The sequence below is a fragment of the Salvelinus namaycush genome, chromosome 25 (genome assembly GCF_016432855.1).
Source record: "Salvelinus namaycush isolate Seneca chromosome 25, SaNama_1.0, whole genome shotgun sequence".
Lineage (NCBI taxonomy): Eukaryota > Metazoa > Chordata > Actinopteri > Salmoniformes > Salmonidae > Salvelinus > Salvelinus namaycush.
Genome location: NC_052331.1, coordinates 10163971 through 10180065, shown reverse-complemented (window position 1 = coordinate 10180065; position 16095 = coordinate 10163971). Strand labels below are relative to the sequence as shown.

Sequence of the window (16095 nt, the reverse complement as noted above, 5' to 3'; positions counted from 1 at the left end):
GATTCCAACCAAGTTGCAAGCGTCCACTCTGGTTTTGGGGGATTTTTCTTAGCAACAGTGGCAATGTATTCGGCAAGATCAGTCACATTAGAAGAGTGGTCACCCTGAGGAAGGCACAGTGATGCCCGAAACATTGGATAATACCCATTAAATTGCTGGGAGTTTATACATGAAGTGTGCGACTTTCTTTCTTTTGATAGTTTATAGTTTATTCGCTGATAGTCAGCACCTCCACACAAACTATTTTTTTCTGGGTGTGCGCCAGCTCATGTTTTTTTAATCTGGGACAAAAGTACAACCTTCATTGTCAATCATTGCACAAGTGCCCCCTTAACCTGCCAGAAGAGAGTCAAGAGCCTCTCTGTTTTGCAGAGCTAACTTACGCAATTATTTTAGTTCATTGCCAATTTTCTCTGTGTCTAGAGATGTCACGAATTTGGTCTAGGGCACATGCAACTCCATACCCAGGGAAGAACACACCAAATAACCCGGAGGCAGGTGTGTGAATGATGTCAGTTAGAGACCTCGTATCTCTCCTCATTCCAGGAGGTTTGTAGTCTCTTAACAGAGCCTTCAGATCCCTCTAATTATTTGGAACGGTTCTCATAGCTGTCACCACAAACCCAACAGCACCTCCCCAGTTCGAGGGAAAGCTATAGTAAGCCATCTTACCACACAGCCAATAGGTTCCATCAATAGGTTCCATTCGGAGATCCTCACAAAGGGATAATAACATGATAGACTGAAATACCAGAAGTAACATTACCAGGTTCACCAGTGTCGGCATTGTTAATGGTTAACTGTGGTTGTGTAATGCAGAAAACGTCATTGGGTCAGGGTTGTGTGGCATCTCTACTAAGAATGGTAAGTACATTTGCATATCAGATTTACCACTATGGGAACTCCCACAAGTGGTAAACCTGCTCCTACCTTAACTGGCCCCAACCCACACATCCAACACACTTTTTGTCCAGACGTAAGATTAGCAACCATTTCTGCTCTAGAGAGGAACAGATTGTTGTCATGGTTATGGGGGCCCAGCAGTGTAGCTCCCTCCAGTAACCACGAGCACAACCGTTCCTTGATTTTAACTGCCGGCTTTATTCTGTAGATTTAGTCAGAATTATCACCTTCCGTGAGAACTATAAAGTAAATGAAAAATACAGTTAAGCACACTCTTACAACCTTATCTTACGAGTGACTTATTAGCTTGGTATAACTCTGAAGTGCTTACATACATAAACAGTTTAGCCGGCGCCATAACAGTATCAGATTAAACACATGAATAAAGGAAAAATACCTCATTGGCTGCTTATTACAGAAGGGAGGAAATCAAACTTCACACTTATTATTCCTGGCATGAATTCACGCTTCATCCTTAATTATTATAACGTTACCATCCTAACATACACGCTTCAACCTTTATGAACTACACCCGATGACATGAAAACTTAGCTAACACAGCGCGGGATTGCCTTCCCTCCAAAAGTGTGTTGCTACAATAAGGATCCCCGTTACAACAGTTATTAGCTACGTAGTTCCGCTTGTCTTATTTCCCCCGCACAGCGGACACGTAAACAATTCAAACACAAAACAACGACATAACCTGTAAGTCTAACTGTCAGTTACAAGCAGGGCTCTCCTTCTCCGATGACCATCTACTTCTTGGCCACTAATCCGGGCCTGCGTTGTTCCCTTTGGCTTTAGACTCATCTCATCTACTTCTGTCAGGTTTCCCACAAGAGGACAACTTACTGTTCTTATTAGCACACCTGTGCTAATGCAGAGGAGGGCCACACTGCACCACTGGAACTGGCGAGGCCCCATCTTCTTCTGTATCAGGAACTCGTCTGCAGTGCGACTCATGGATCCAGGTATCTCTCTCAGCAACCTTCACCGCAGTGGGGGTAGTCAGATGAACTTGGTACGGGCCTCTCCAACGGGGTTCCTTCCAACTCTTTCTCCTAATGTCTTTCACCACCACGAAATCACCTGGATTCAAACAGTGTTCAGCTCCAACTGCTAGATTTGGCAAAGACGCCTTCACCCGGGGAAAATACTCTTAAGAACACTGTTAAGGGTGACACAATACTCAACCATGTCTTCCTCCATTCCTTGCAGGGACAACCTGTTCTGGGGAAAAGGTGTATTTGTCATCCACATGGGACGGCCAGTCAGCACCTCGTGTGGAGAGAGACCAGTGACTTTATGGGATCTGTCTCATACTTGTCAGTGCTAATGGAACTTAAATACGTTTTACCTAATTTCTACCAGCATGTCACATGTGCAACCAGAGGAAAAATAACTCTAGACCACCTTTACTCCACACACAGAGACGCATACAAAGCTCTCACTCGCCCTCCATTTGGCAAATCTGACCATAATTCTATCCTCCTGATTCCTGCTTACAAGCAAAGACTAAAGCCAGTGACTCGCTCAATACGGAAGTAGTCAGATGATGCAGATGCTATGCTGCAGGACTGTTTTGCTAGCACAGACTGGAAAATGTTTCGGGATTCATCCAATGGCATTGAGGAGTTACCACCTCAGTCACCGGCTTCATCAATAAGTGCATTGGCGACGTCGTCCCCACAGTAACCATACGTACATATTCCAACCAGAAGCCATGGATTACAGGCTACATCCGCACCGAGCTAAAGAATAGAGCTGCTGCTTTCAAGGAGCGGGACACTAATCGACGCTTATAAGAAATTCTGCTGTGCCCTCAGACGAACCATCAACCTCACTGTTTATTATCTATGCACAGTCACTTTACCCCTTCCTACATGTACAAATTACCTCGACTAACCTGTACCCCTGGACATTGACTCGGTACTGGTACCCCCTGTATATAGCCTCGTTATTGTTATTCTATTGTGTTACTTTTTACATTTTTTACTTTAGTTTATTTAGTAAATATTTTCTTAACTCTATTTTCTTAAAACTGCATTTTTGGTTAACGTCTATGGGATCGGTGTCCCCCCACGGGACGTTGAGCTAACATAGGCTAATGTGATTAACTTGAGGTCGTAAGTAACAGGAAATTTCCCAGGGCATAGACATATCTGATATGGGCAGAAAGCTTAAATGTATTAATAAACCAATTAGGCCCTTTTGGGCAGGCTTGATACAACATTTTGAACAGAAATTCAGTGGTTCATTGAATCAGTCTAAAACTTTGCCCATACACTGCTGCCATCTAGTGGCCAAAATCTAAATTGCGCCTAAACTGGAATAGTACATTATGGCCTTTCTCTTGCATTTCAAAGATGGAGAAAAAAAACATGTTTTTTTCGTTAATTTCATATTTCCACAAACTTCAAAGTGTTTCAAATGATATCAAGAATATGCATATCCTTGCTTCAGATCCTGATCTACAGGCAGTTAGATTTGGGTATGTCATTTTAGGGGAAAATTGAAAAGGCTCCGATCCTTAATTAAGAGGTTTAATATGACCTTTATGAATTATGAAGCCTTTATGTGCTTGTTTTGATTACATAAATACTTAATGGGGGTTTTGGAGGGTGTTTTAATAAACGCTGAAATTAAGGTCTGTGGTAAACACAGGCTTAGAACAAAACGTACAAGATCTCCTATGAGATAATCTTAATCAGCTAAAGTAACTTTTTGTGCATTTTTAAGTTTGCCTACGTTAGTGCCTACAAAAAGACACAATTGCTCTCAATTAGTTTTAGCATGATGGTAAATTACAGCTATACTGAACAAAAATATAAATGCAACATGCAACAATTTCTAATATTTTACTGAGTTATAATTCATATGAGGAAATCAGTCAATTGAAAAAAAGTTCATTAGAACTTAATCAACGGATTTCACATTACTTGGAATACAGATATGCATCTATTGGTCACAGATACAGTACCAGTCAAAAGTCTGGACACACCTACTCATTCCAGGGTTTTTCTTTACATTGTAGAATAATAGTGAAGACATCAAAACTATGAAATAATACATGGAATCATGTAGTAACCAAAAAAGTGTTAAACAAATAAAATATATTTTATGTTTGAGATTCTTCAAAGTAGGCACTCTTTGCTTTGATGACAGCTTTGTACACTCTTGGCATTCTCTAAACCCACTTCATGGAATGCATTTCAATTAATAGGTGTTTTTTCCCCCAACAGGACAATGCCCCAACACACCTCCAGGCTGTGTAAGGGCTATTTGACCAAAGAGAGTGATGGAGTGCTGCATCAGATGACCTGGGTCCTCATTTATAAAAATGTTCTTAGATTTATACTTGAACTTAGTCGTAAGATCATTTCCAACGGTGTGCTTACGTTCGATTCATAAAAGATACTAAGCATAAAAAACCTTGTTTACGCAGGTTCTAAGAAGCCCATTTGTAATTTACGCACCTGTGATCTATAAATCTCAAATTAATTTAAAATTGACGGCACCTGAATGTGCCTTACAATCAGCGATTTCCCCTTATAGAATGCTAGCACAAATGAGAGTTTAGTCAGGAATAGCCATGGACCAAAAGAGAAAAGCAAACTTTTTGGAAGATGAGATCACGGCGATGGTAGAGGAGATTGAAGACAGGCAACACGTATTATTTGGTGGACTAAATAGTGGGTTGACAAACAAAGCCAAACAGGTAGCTTGGGAGTGTATCGCCACTGCAGTGAATGAGGTGGGGCATCAAGACAGAACTGTGGCTGATGTGAAAAGAAATGGTCTGACCTTAAACTGCAAGGGAAAAAAAGAATAGCCATACATAACCGCAGCATTAAGGCAACGGGAGGGGGGCCTGGCACGCCGGAGCTCTCCCAACTGGACCAGCGCATTGGGGAAAGCGCATACACTGGCACATGTGCGACAGCGACAGTGAATGTTTCAAAAAAGGTGAGTGTCTTCTATTTTGCTTTTTTGCTTTATTTAAATTTTTCATATGGTTTAATCCCAACTTTTACATAATTTAGCAGTAACATCGGAAACGGTGAAGTCGGCGCGCGAAACCCTCTACTACTGCATCATATTAATATATTATTCCAAATAATTTGGGTTCATGAAATGCGTCTGCTGATCCTACAGCTATTGTATGCAGTAATCATGTGCCTATGAACCAGAGTGTCCTAGTAGGGAGTCCAGCTCACCCTGCACTAACATAACATGAGCATGTCTACTTCTGCTAAGCTTCCCAGTAAAGCAATGAAAACAATCAAGCATCCCAGAAGTGCAAAAAATAGCCCACGTTAACATATGTAGCTTAAGAAACAATGTTCATGAAATAAATCATTTGCTAGTAAAAGATGACATTCATATTCTGACTATCTCTGAAACTCACTTAGATAATACCTTTGATGATACAGTGGTAGCAATAAATGGTTATAAACAAGCCAGAAATGTCAAAGGTGGAAGTGTTGCCATTTTATATTCAGAACCACATTCCTGTAAAGCTCAGAGAGGATCTCATGATACTGTTGAAGTAATATGGCTACAGGTTTATCTGCCTCACCTAAAGCCCATTCTGGTGGGAAGCTGCTATATAACAGTCAACAGAGAGGTATATTTTCTGGGTGATTTAAATATTGCCTGGCTTTCATCAAGCTGTCCACTCAAGAAAAAGCTTCAAACTGTAACTAGTGCCTGCAACGTGGTTCAGGTTATCAGACCAACCTACCAGGGTAGTTACAAAGAGCACAGGAATGAAATCATCAACATGTTGTGATCACATCTTTACTAATGCTGCAGAAATTTGCATTAAAGCAGTATCCAAATACCAAAGTTCCAAAGGCTGGGCCTGATATAGTGTATAAGAGGACATACAATAAGTTTTGTAGTGATTCCTATGTTGTTGATGTAAATAATATTTGTTGGTCTGTGTTGTGTAATCTGGAGCAACCAGACGCTGCACTTGACACATTTATGAAATTGCTTATTCCAGTTACTAATAAGCATGCAACCATTAAGAAAATGACTGTAAAATGGTTAAATCCCCATGGATTGATGAGGAATTAAAAAATTGGTTGAGAGGGATGAGGCAAAAGGAATGGCAAATACATCTGGCTGCACAACCGATTGGAAAACGTACTGCAAATTGAGAAATCATGTGATGAAATTGAATAAAAAGAAGAAACTATACTTTTTCGGAAAAAAGGCAAACTCAGCTCCATCATTCATTGAAACAGATGGCTAATTCATCACAAAACCCACTGATATTTCCAATTACTTTAATGATTTTTTCATTGGCAAGATTAGCAAACTTAGGCATGACATGCCAGCAACAAACGCTGACACTACACATCCAAGTATAAACATAACTGATCAAATTATGAAAGACAAACATTGTAATTTTGAATTCTGTAAAGTGAGTGTGAAAGAAAAAGTATTGTTGTCTATCATCAATGAGAAGCCACAGAGGTCTGACAACTTGGATGGAAAATTACTGAGGATAATAGCAGACGATATTGCCACTCCTATTTGCCATATCTTCAATCTTAGCCTACCAGAAAGTGTGTGCCCTCAGGCCTGGAGGGAAGCAAAAGTAATTATGTTACCCAAGAATAGTAAAGCCCCCTTACTGGCTCAAATCACCAATCAGACTGTTATGAACCCTTCGAAAACTTTTGTAAAAAATTGTGTTTGACCAGATACAATGCTATTTTACTGTAAACAAATTGACAACAGCTGTTTTGTTAGACTTCAGTGTGGCTTTTGATATTATCGATCAGTCTGCTGACAGAAAAACATATGTGTTATGGTTTTCCACCCCCTGCTATATTGTGGATAAAGAGTTACCTGTCTAACAGAATACAGAGGGTGTTCTTTAAAGGAAGCCTCTCCAACACAATCCAGGTAGAATCAGGAATTCCCCAGGGCAGCTGTTTAGGCCCCTTACTTTTAAAAATCTTTACTAATGACATGCCACTGGCCTTGAGTAAAGCCAGTATGTCTATGTATGTGGATGACTCAACACTATACATGTCAGCTACTACAGCGAGTGAAATCACTGCAACACTTAACAAAGAGCTGCAGATAGTTTCAGAATGGGTGGTAAGGAATAAGTTAGTCATAAATATTTCAAAAACTAAAAGCATTGTATTTGGGACGAATCATTCACTAAACCCTAAACCTCAACTAAATCTTGTAATAAACAATGTGGAAATTGAGCAAGTTGAGGTGACTAAACTGCTTGGTGTAACCCTGTCATGGACAAAACAATCTGATCCAACAGTAGCTAAGATGGGGACAAGTCTATCCATAATAAAGGGCTGCTCTGACTTTTCAACAACACTATAAACAAGGCAGGTCCTACTGGCTCTAGTTTTGTCGCACATAGACTACTGTTCAGTCATGTGGTCAGGTGCCACAAAGAGGGACCTCAGAAAATTACAATTGGCTCAGAACAGGGCAGCATGGCTGGCCCTTAAATGTACTTGGAGAGCTAACATTAATAATATGCATGTAAATCTCATGGCTCAAAGTGGAGGAGAAATTGACTTCATCACTACTTGTTTTTGTAAAAAGTGTTGACATGCTGAATGCACGGAGGTGTCTGTTTAAACTACTAGCACACAGCTCGGAAACCCATGCATACCCCACAAGGCACGCCACCAAAGGTCTCTTCACAATCCCCAAGTCAAGAACAGACTATGGGAGGCGCACAGTGCTACATAGAGCCATGGCTACTTGGAACTCTATTCAACATCATGTAACTGATGCAAGCAGTGGACTCAGATTTAAAATACACCTTATGGAACAGCGGGGACTGTGAAGAGAAACACACGCACAGACACATATACACATGATAAGACACACACTCTACACACACTTACACATGAATATTGTATTGTAAATATGTGATAGTGGAGTAGTGGCCTGAGGGAACACACTAAATACATTGGGTAAAGTTTTATGAAATGTAATGTCATGTAATATTTTCAATTGTATATAACTGCCTTAATGTTGCTGGACCCCAGGAAGAGTAGCTGGGGATCCTTAATAAATACAAATACAAATAGAACAAAATGTATAAGAACTCCTAAGCCTGTGTTAACCTCAGACCTTATTTAAGGCATTGATCCCAAAACCCCATTCTTTCCACATGAATTTCCTCCATAGGAATGGCCAATGAACCAGAAGTAGAAACCGCTAACTCATATCCGGTTTTTAGGACTACAAGCTGGTGACCTCTATTGCTGGCGTGATCCACTAAGGCGGTAAGACCAGTGACCCTATACGGAAAAGTAATATATGGCCATATATGACCTTATATACCTTATTTACATAAGAATTCAAGTGCATCCTCAGGTGCATCCTGTTTCCATTGATCATCCTTGAGATGTTTCTACAACTTGATTGGAGTCCACCTATGGTAAATTCAATTGATTGGACATGATTTGGAAAGGCACACCCCTGTCTACATAAGGTCCCACAGTTGACAATGCATGTCAAAGCAAAAACCAAGCCATGAGGTCGAAGGAATTATCCGTAGAGCTCAGAGACAGAATTGTGTCAAGGCACAGATCTGGGGAAGGGTACGAAAAAATGTTTGCAGCATTGAAGGTCCCCAAGAACACAGTGGCCTCCATCATTCTTAAATGGAAGAAGTTTGGAACCACCAAGACTCTTCTTAGAGCTGGCCGCCCGGCCAAACTGAGCAATCGGGGGAAAAGTGCCTTGGTCAGGGAGGTGACCAAGAACCCGATGGTCACTCTGACAGAGTTCCAGAGACCCTCTGTGGAGATGGGAGAACCTTCCAGAAGGACAACTATCTTTGCAGAACTCCACCAATCAGGCCTTTATGGTAGAGTGGCCAGACGGAAGCCACTCCTCATTAAAAGGCACATGACAGCCTGCTTGAAGTTTGCCAAAAGGCACCTAATGGACTCAGACGATGAGAAACAAGATTTTCTGGTCTGATGAAACCTTGATTGAACTCTTTGGCCTGAATGCCAAGCCTCACGTCAGTAGGAAACCTGGCACCATCCCTACAGTGAAGCATGGTGGTGGCAGCATCATGCTGTGGTGATGTTTTTCAGCGGAAGGGACTGGGAAACTAATTAGGATCGAGGGAATGATGAACGGAGCAAAGTACAGCGAGATCCTTGATGAAAACCTGCTCCAGAGCGCACAGGACCTCAGACTGGGGTGAAGGTTCACCTTCCAACAGGACAACGACCTTAAGTACACAGCCAAGATAACACAGGACTGGCTTCGGAACAAGTCTTTGAATGCCATCGCATTTGCAGACTAATGTAAATCTACCATTCATGTGATGAGTAGATTGGATAGTGATCATTTAGGCTATTAATAAGCACGTAACGTTAGTGACATAGGTTCATAGGCAATATCAGAGCTGTTTCCTTCGCATGGGAATAATGTGGCCTTTTGATAAACTTTTCATGCAATTATACTACACTTTATATGACTGGAGAAATTAGCAGAATGTTTTTTAATACGATGGTAGCCTACCCTACAGATACTGACAACAGACCAATAAAAACGACCTTGTCTTGAATGCAACCATGTAATCAAGGCCTATGAAAAAGGGGTCCTGGCTAAAAGGGATCCATCTTTTGTCAAAAGTATATTTTTTGGGGGGGGGGTATTTTATCTAACTGTATACTAATTATCCTAATCTGCTACGAAATATCAAATATGACGTTAATTTTTACAAAAACTGGATCCCTTCTAGCCATGACCATGAAAAGTGGAGCCACAAATTGTACAATATGACATCCATATTGCCTGGAGGGCATTATTTTCCAAAAAAGCTCCAATGGTTGTCATATATTCATATAATAACCCAAAGAAAATTTGTTGAGAACTTTATTCATAAGAGTGAAAATGTATGGACATTACAACATAGGAAAAAGGCCTCAATAGGATAGAACAACCTGCTGTGTTGACTATTGCTTGTTCCAGCCCAACAATAGATGCAATCTTTATATGGCAGTAAAACACCAGAATGAATTAAATACAACCAAACAATTAAGAGCCCTAATGGTATAGGTGACCTGAAGAAGTGATATTCTAACATCAGGTGTGCTTTTCATTTGTTTATGTACTACTGTAGGTTCCTCAGCTGACCTCTGTTATTAAGACACCCATGCTGACTGGATTCCCACTGTGAAGATGAGCAATGCTGCAGAAGCATCCATTTCTACTTCTACTTTGTCCTTTTCCAAATATGAAAGGAGACTTCTCTCAATTATACAAGATGGTTGTTATATGTGCTTTGGTCAATCTGAATGATTCGGTTGTGCCATTTGAGTAGAGCACCTTCACCTTGTCATGACTAAATTTCCCCCTTAAACTGTATGAATATATAAAATGTAATTTGGAACATGTAAAATACTGTTTATGATATTGTAAACAATGTACTTTAACAATAGGCTACATTGTTGTATGGGTGAAATTAAAATAGTAATCTTTGCTTTGCCTAGTCCCATTGAATAGAAAGTATTTCTTATAGCCTAATTATTTTATTTAACAATTTAAACACATTTAGCATAGACAATGTAATTGTTGTGGTAGTCTTAGTCAAACAATCTTCATTATCACAGTTCCACTCAGACCTTCTTGGAGAAAAGTATCTGGCATTGGACTTGGTGGTAGTAGTAGTTGTGTGTATGTTTTAAGCTAAGGATCCCATCTCGTGCTTCCAGACATTTCACCACCTAGATTACAAGGGTTGTATTTGAAACAAAATATGTAATGCATGGCATGTACAAAATCTAGTATAATGACTAGCTTCATATACATTGTCTGCTGGTATCATTGTTAAATTGAGAAGATATATGTAAACAGTGTGTGATTTAAGCTATCCTATGCTTCAGATGCATAATGTCAAGGGGTGCAATGCAAATGCCCAAAAGGCAAACGCCATTATACTGTATGCCAGTGGTTCCCAACTCCAGTCCTTGAGTATCCCCAACAGTACAGCTTTAGTGTAGCCCCAGACAAACACACGTGTCAACTAATTATCAGGCCCTCAATGAGTTGAATCAGGTATGTTTGTCTGGGGCTACAACAAAACATTGTGCTGTTGGGGGTATTCAAGGACTGGAGTTGGGAACCACTGCTGTAGGCCTATGGCTGCACTGGCATTGTATGCCATTATCAGCTGCAAAATGGGTTCACATGGTTGATATCCTGAAAAAAATAGCAAGAATCAAATAAAACTAATTGGAGAGCTTATGACTGAACAAAAAGGTAATATTCATTTGAGAATACAACAGACAAATTTGAGATTCCCCTCTTTATTGCAGGAATGTGATCTGTGAATAATCAACATCAACACTAGTTAATCTTGAATAATAGTTAACAATTAAAACAAGTTTAAACAACTTCAAAGAATCAACAATTTCATATAATTTCAATGTGTATAAGTAAGCTAACGCACATGTAAAGGTTAGACATTTTAGTAACAAGTAGGCTATTATTACCAAAACAATTTCCGGTGAACCAAAAAAAGCCAATACCAGTGGTGGCCAACCTCGAGCCACTGATCCCTGATCGATTGGGTGAGCAGACTAGTACACTGGCTTATTAACGAATTAGGCTTGATATATTGAATCAGGTGTTTTAGTGCTGGGCTAAAACAGAAGCGTGCACACCCAGCAGGGTTGGTCTGCTCCAGTTGTAATAGGTTTATACATTGTGTGACTTTTAAAACTGTATATACTCCATGGCATACAAGGACATACCCTTACTCTCTTGGGACATTCACTGGGACCTCTTCAGCTGCGGACAGGCTTTGACAGCTCTCTGTATCTGAAGACAGAAAACATCACAAGGAAACAGGCTGCATTTTTTCCTTTCCATTATACTCAAGTTAGACAGCCCTAAATATTACGTTGCTATATCACTCTGTCCTCAGTTTTTCTCGCTAGGGACTGGGACTTCCCTATCCCGAGTAGCCTACTCTCCCTTCTCTGACACCTGGAAGTGCTAGCTAATCCTTTCACCCTCTTCCATGGCTGTTAGCTAGCTAACGTTACCTACCTAGCTACAAATGCATTTGGTGTTACAACGATAAATAAAGTACATCAAGATAGCTAATATGAAGTTAGCAAGTTGGTGATATGTAAAGTTAACTAACTAGCTTACTTGAAAAGGTTCTCCCACTGCCTCTATTTTATGGGTCCTTAGAAAACTAAATGATGATTGTAGCAAAACGCAGCCAGTCATGTTGACGATTGGAGGTCTTTCATCTTCTTCTTCTGAGGTTTAACGACGGTTGGCATCCAATTTGTTGCATTACTGCCACCTACTAGACCTTATACTTTACTTAAAATAGAAAAATGTACTAAATAAATACCCTACCATCTAACACTATATTCACTCATTTCAAAATTATATAAAATAAAATTAACACCCCCCTATTCCACTAATTAAATGTATTTATTTCTACCTCATGCCATCACCCTAAAAGGATGGGACGTCACCACATCCTGTAACTCTCCTGCACACCCAAATGCCTCTCTGCAGCTGCCACCGCAACCACAATTTTCTGAGACTTCCGATCTATTCCTGCAGTACAATTAATAACCATTGCTGTAAATGCTAAAAATCCAATCTTACTGAAACTTCTTTAACTTTTTGGCCTATCCCTCTGTACTGGTATATCGCTACTACTCTCACCACTTCTCCCATCTTCCTCTACTTTCTCCACTGCCTCAGCATATGACAACTTCTGCTATACTCTAACTCTAGAAACCTCAACCTGCTTCTCTCGCACGGGACATTTCTGATCCCCAGCTCCATGGGCACCCCTACAATTAACACATTCCACTACTTTCCCCAATACTACACATTCCTTTGTCTCATGCCCTTCTGCACATTTCTCACACCTTGGACCCTCCCTCCTACACACTGCTGCCACATGCCCACAAGCTTGACACCTGTAACATCTTAACATATTCGGCACATACACTCCTACAGGATAACATATACTTCAAAACTCAAAAGAACAGTCACTGACTCTTCTGTTTCCCCACCCTGTCTGCGTCGCATCAAACGCCGAACATCACATACACCGGGAATCTTTGCCTTCAACTGGTCAACGTCTATATCTACTCCTAGCCCAGTTAGATCTGCTTTCATTGGTGCCTTTTTCTTGAGAACGAAACACTTCACTTTACTTACCCCCATTCGTTTTACTAAAAGCGCATTCGTCCTCTGCCCAACAGAAACAAACAATTATCACTAGACCACTTCGAGTTACCCTCACCGATTCCACATGACCAAACTCTTTTTCCACCCACTGTGAAACCACAAATGGATCAGCCAAAAGGCAAGAGTCCACTTTCTCCATAAACTTCACTCCTACTGTCACAGATTCTTCTTCATCCTGATCCTCGGTGTATACATCGATCTCCGATGACTTACTTTACCGCACCTACCACCTCCGATACTTCGCCCTCATTCACTTCCATTTCTCCTCCTGTCTTCTATCCGGCGTACAGCTCACACTGCTTACACTTTCTACCATTCTTCTTTAAACAAACAAACCATCTCCTTTTTTTCCGCCCGCCATTTCTAACTGACTCAAACACCCTTTTCCTCCTTCTCTCTCTTAGACCTCATCGTCCTCTCTTTTCCCCTCTAATCCTCCCCCGTATTCCAAGTACACCTTTCCTTGTGATAATACTGCACTTTTCCTTCTGACATACATCTTGCTCTTGTCCTCGCAAAGGATGCCATTTAACTGGCTCTTCCAACCATCATCTACTGTCTCGCTTCCGAAAAAACTGATGTTATTTTGCGATGTAGCTATAGTAGTCCATGGCGGTGTTCAAGAGGATCAAAACCACAATGTATCATGGGTAAATTGTGACTGACTGACTGATCTACAAATAACAATTGTAGGTTTATAATTTGTGACGTACAAGTTTTGAAAAAGCTCAGAAACCTATCTTAAGTATGAATGTTTATTTTCATACAGTATAGTTGTGGCTGCCCATAAGGTAATGTAAACATGGTTTAGATATTGTTGTGTCAAATAGTGGGTTACACCCACAAGGGGGAGCGCGCGGTTCGGCAGGAACTCAGTCCGGCTTTAAATTTACTCTTGAAAGTTTTAATAGTAGAATGTACAAGGTGCAATTTTGAAATTGGGTCAAATGCATCATCAATTCCTCTTGTTATGTTAGTCATTGCATACCTTAGAGAGAGATGTATAACTTTTCAGAAATGTCCAGATCAATTAGCTCATGTCAGCTACAGTTTTTTTATTTAGATTTTTTAGACCATAGATATTGTTGTCATTTTTTAGTCACTCAAATATCACATGAATACACATTAGACATGGCAAAATGTATAGAATTGCAAGAAAATTTGCTTTAAAACGGCAACATTTTCTTTGCACCCCATGACAAAATGTGTAGAATTGTAGGAAATAAGCTTTAAACCTGCAAAATTCTCTCCATCAACAAGAGGGGTGTAAACAGTTTGTGTCATGAACAGTGTTTGTGCCCACAGAAATAGACTTGCATGGGATGGGGGTGGACGGGATGTTCCCACACTGTCTGCCATTGCCCGGTACAGTTGAAACTGGGATTAATCCGTGAAGAGCACACTTCTCCAGTGTGCCAGTGGCCATCGAAGGGGAGCATTTGCCCACTGAAGTCGGTTACGACGCCGAACTGCAGTCAGGTTAAGACCCTGGTAAGGACGACGAGCTAAGACGTTTTCGTAAAGAAATTATTTGGTTGCGCAAGTCCACAGTTTTTCATCAGCCTTCTCAGACGGTCCCGCAGGTGAAGACGGATGTGGAGGTCCTCGGCTGGGGTGGTTACACATGGTCTGTGGTTGTGAGGCCGGTTGGACGCACTACCAAATTCTCTAAAACAACGTTGGAGGCAGCTTATGGTAGAGAAATGAACATTCAATTCTCTGGCAACAGATCTGGTGGACATCCCTGCAGTCAGCATGCCAATTGCACACTCCCTCAAAACCTGAGATATCTGTGGCATTGTGTTGTCTGAAAAACTGCACATTTTAGTGGCCTTTTACCAGCACAAGGTGCACCTGTGTAATGATCATGATTAATAATCAGCTTATTGATATGCCACACCAGTTAGGTGGATAGATTATGTTGGCAAAGGGAAAATGCTCACTAACACAGATGTGAACAAATTTGTGCACCGAATTTGAGAGAAATAAGCTTTTTGTGCATATGGAACATTTCTGGGATCTTTTATTTCAGCTCATGAAACTTGGGACCAACACTTACATGTTGCATTTATATTTTTGTTGAGTGTATTATACACAAGCACTTTATCTATAAAAATGTTAGTCGAAATGGTTATCTGAGTGATACTAACCCTTTTATGTTGAAATTGTAAGGTTTAAATGTTGACATTGATCGAGTGAAAACTGTCAGCGATCTTGACATAGAGATGAATGGGTTTGCGGCTAAGCTAGGCTAGCCCATAGAATAACAAGACAAAATGCTAATATTCTGGTTTGAATTGATTGATTTATAGCTCCTCTGGAGGAAATATTGTTGTTTCTTTTTTACTTTGTTTATATGGTCCTGACATCTCCCCAATCAAGTGTTATATATTACAGAGCTGTATTTTTACGATACACTCTAAGCTAACTACGGCTCCTAACCAACTGTGCTATTTTGTTTGTTTTTTTGCATTGTTTGTAACTTATTTTGTACATAATGTTGATGTGTAGGCCGTCATTATAAATAAGAATTTGTTCTTAACTTACTTGCCTAGTTAAATAAAGGTTAAATAAATAAATGTAAAATGACAAAGGTTGAGAGAATGCCAAGAGTGTGTAAAGCTGTCATCAAGGCAAAGGGTGGCTATTTGAAGAATCTCAAATATAAAATATATTTTGGTTACTACATGATTCCATATGTGTTATTTCATAGTTTTGATGTCTTCCCTATTATTCTACAATGTAGAAAATAGTATAAATTAAGAAAAACGCTTGAATGAGTAGGTGTTCTAAAACTTTTGACTGATAGTGTATATGTTAACACATATTGTGTGTATGTGGCAGGGCTTGCAAACTATTATGGACTACAAAAGGAAACCCAGCTGTGAGCTGCCCAGTGACGCGAGTCTACCAGACGAGCTAAATGCATTTTATGCTCGCTTCGAG

The 16095-nt window shown here is 40.2% G+C and overlaps 1 long non-coding RNA gene across 2 annotated transcripts; it reads right to left on the bottom strand.

The window, feature by feature from the left end:
* Positions 1-9789: 9789 nt before the first annotated feature.
* Positions 9790-13772, bottom strand: LOC120020411. Of its 2 annotated transcripts, XR_005472438.1 has the most exons (4): positions 13607-13772; positions 12082-12261; positions 11679-11745; positions 9790-10649 (listed from the first exon to the last, which is right to left on the bottom strand). It is a non-coding gene; the product is annotated as an uncharacterized LOC120020411 (long non-coding RNA). The 2 variants fall into 2 exon arrangements; XR_005472437.1 differs by lacking the exon at positions 13607-13772 and having other exon boundaries at positions 12082-12802.
* Between the last annotated feature and the right edge of the window lie 2323 nt (positions 13773-16095).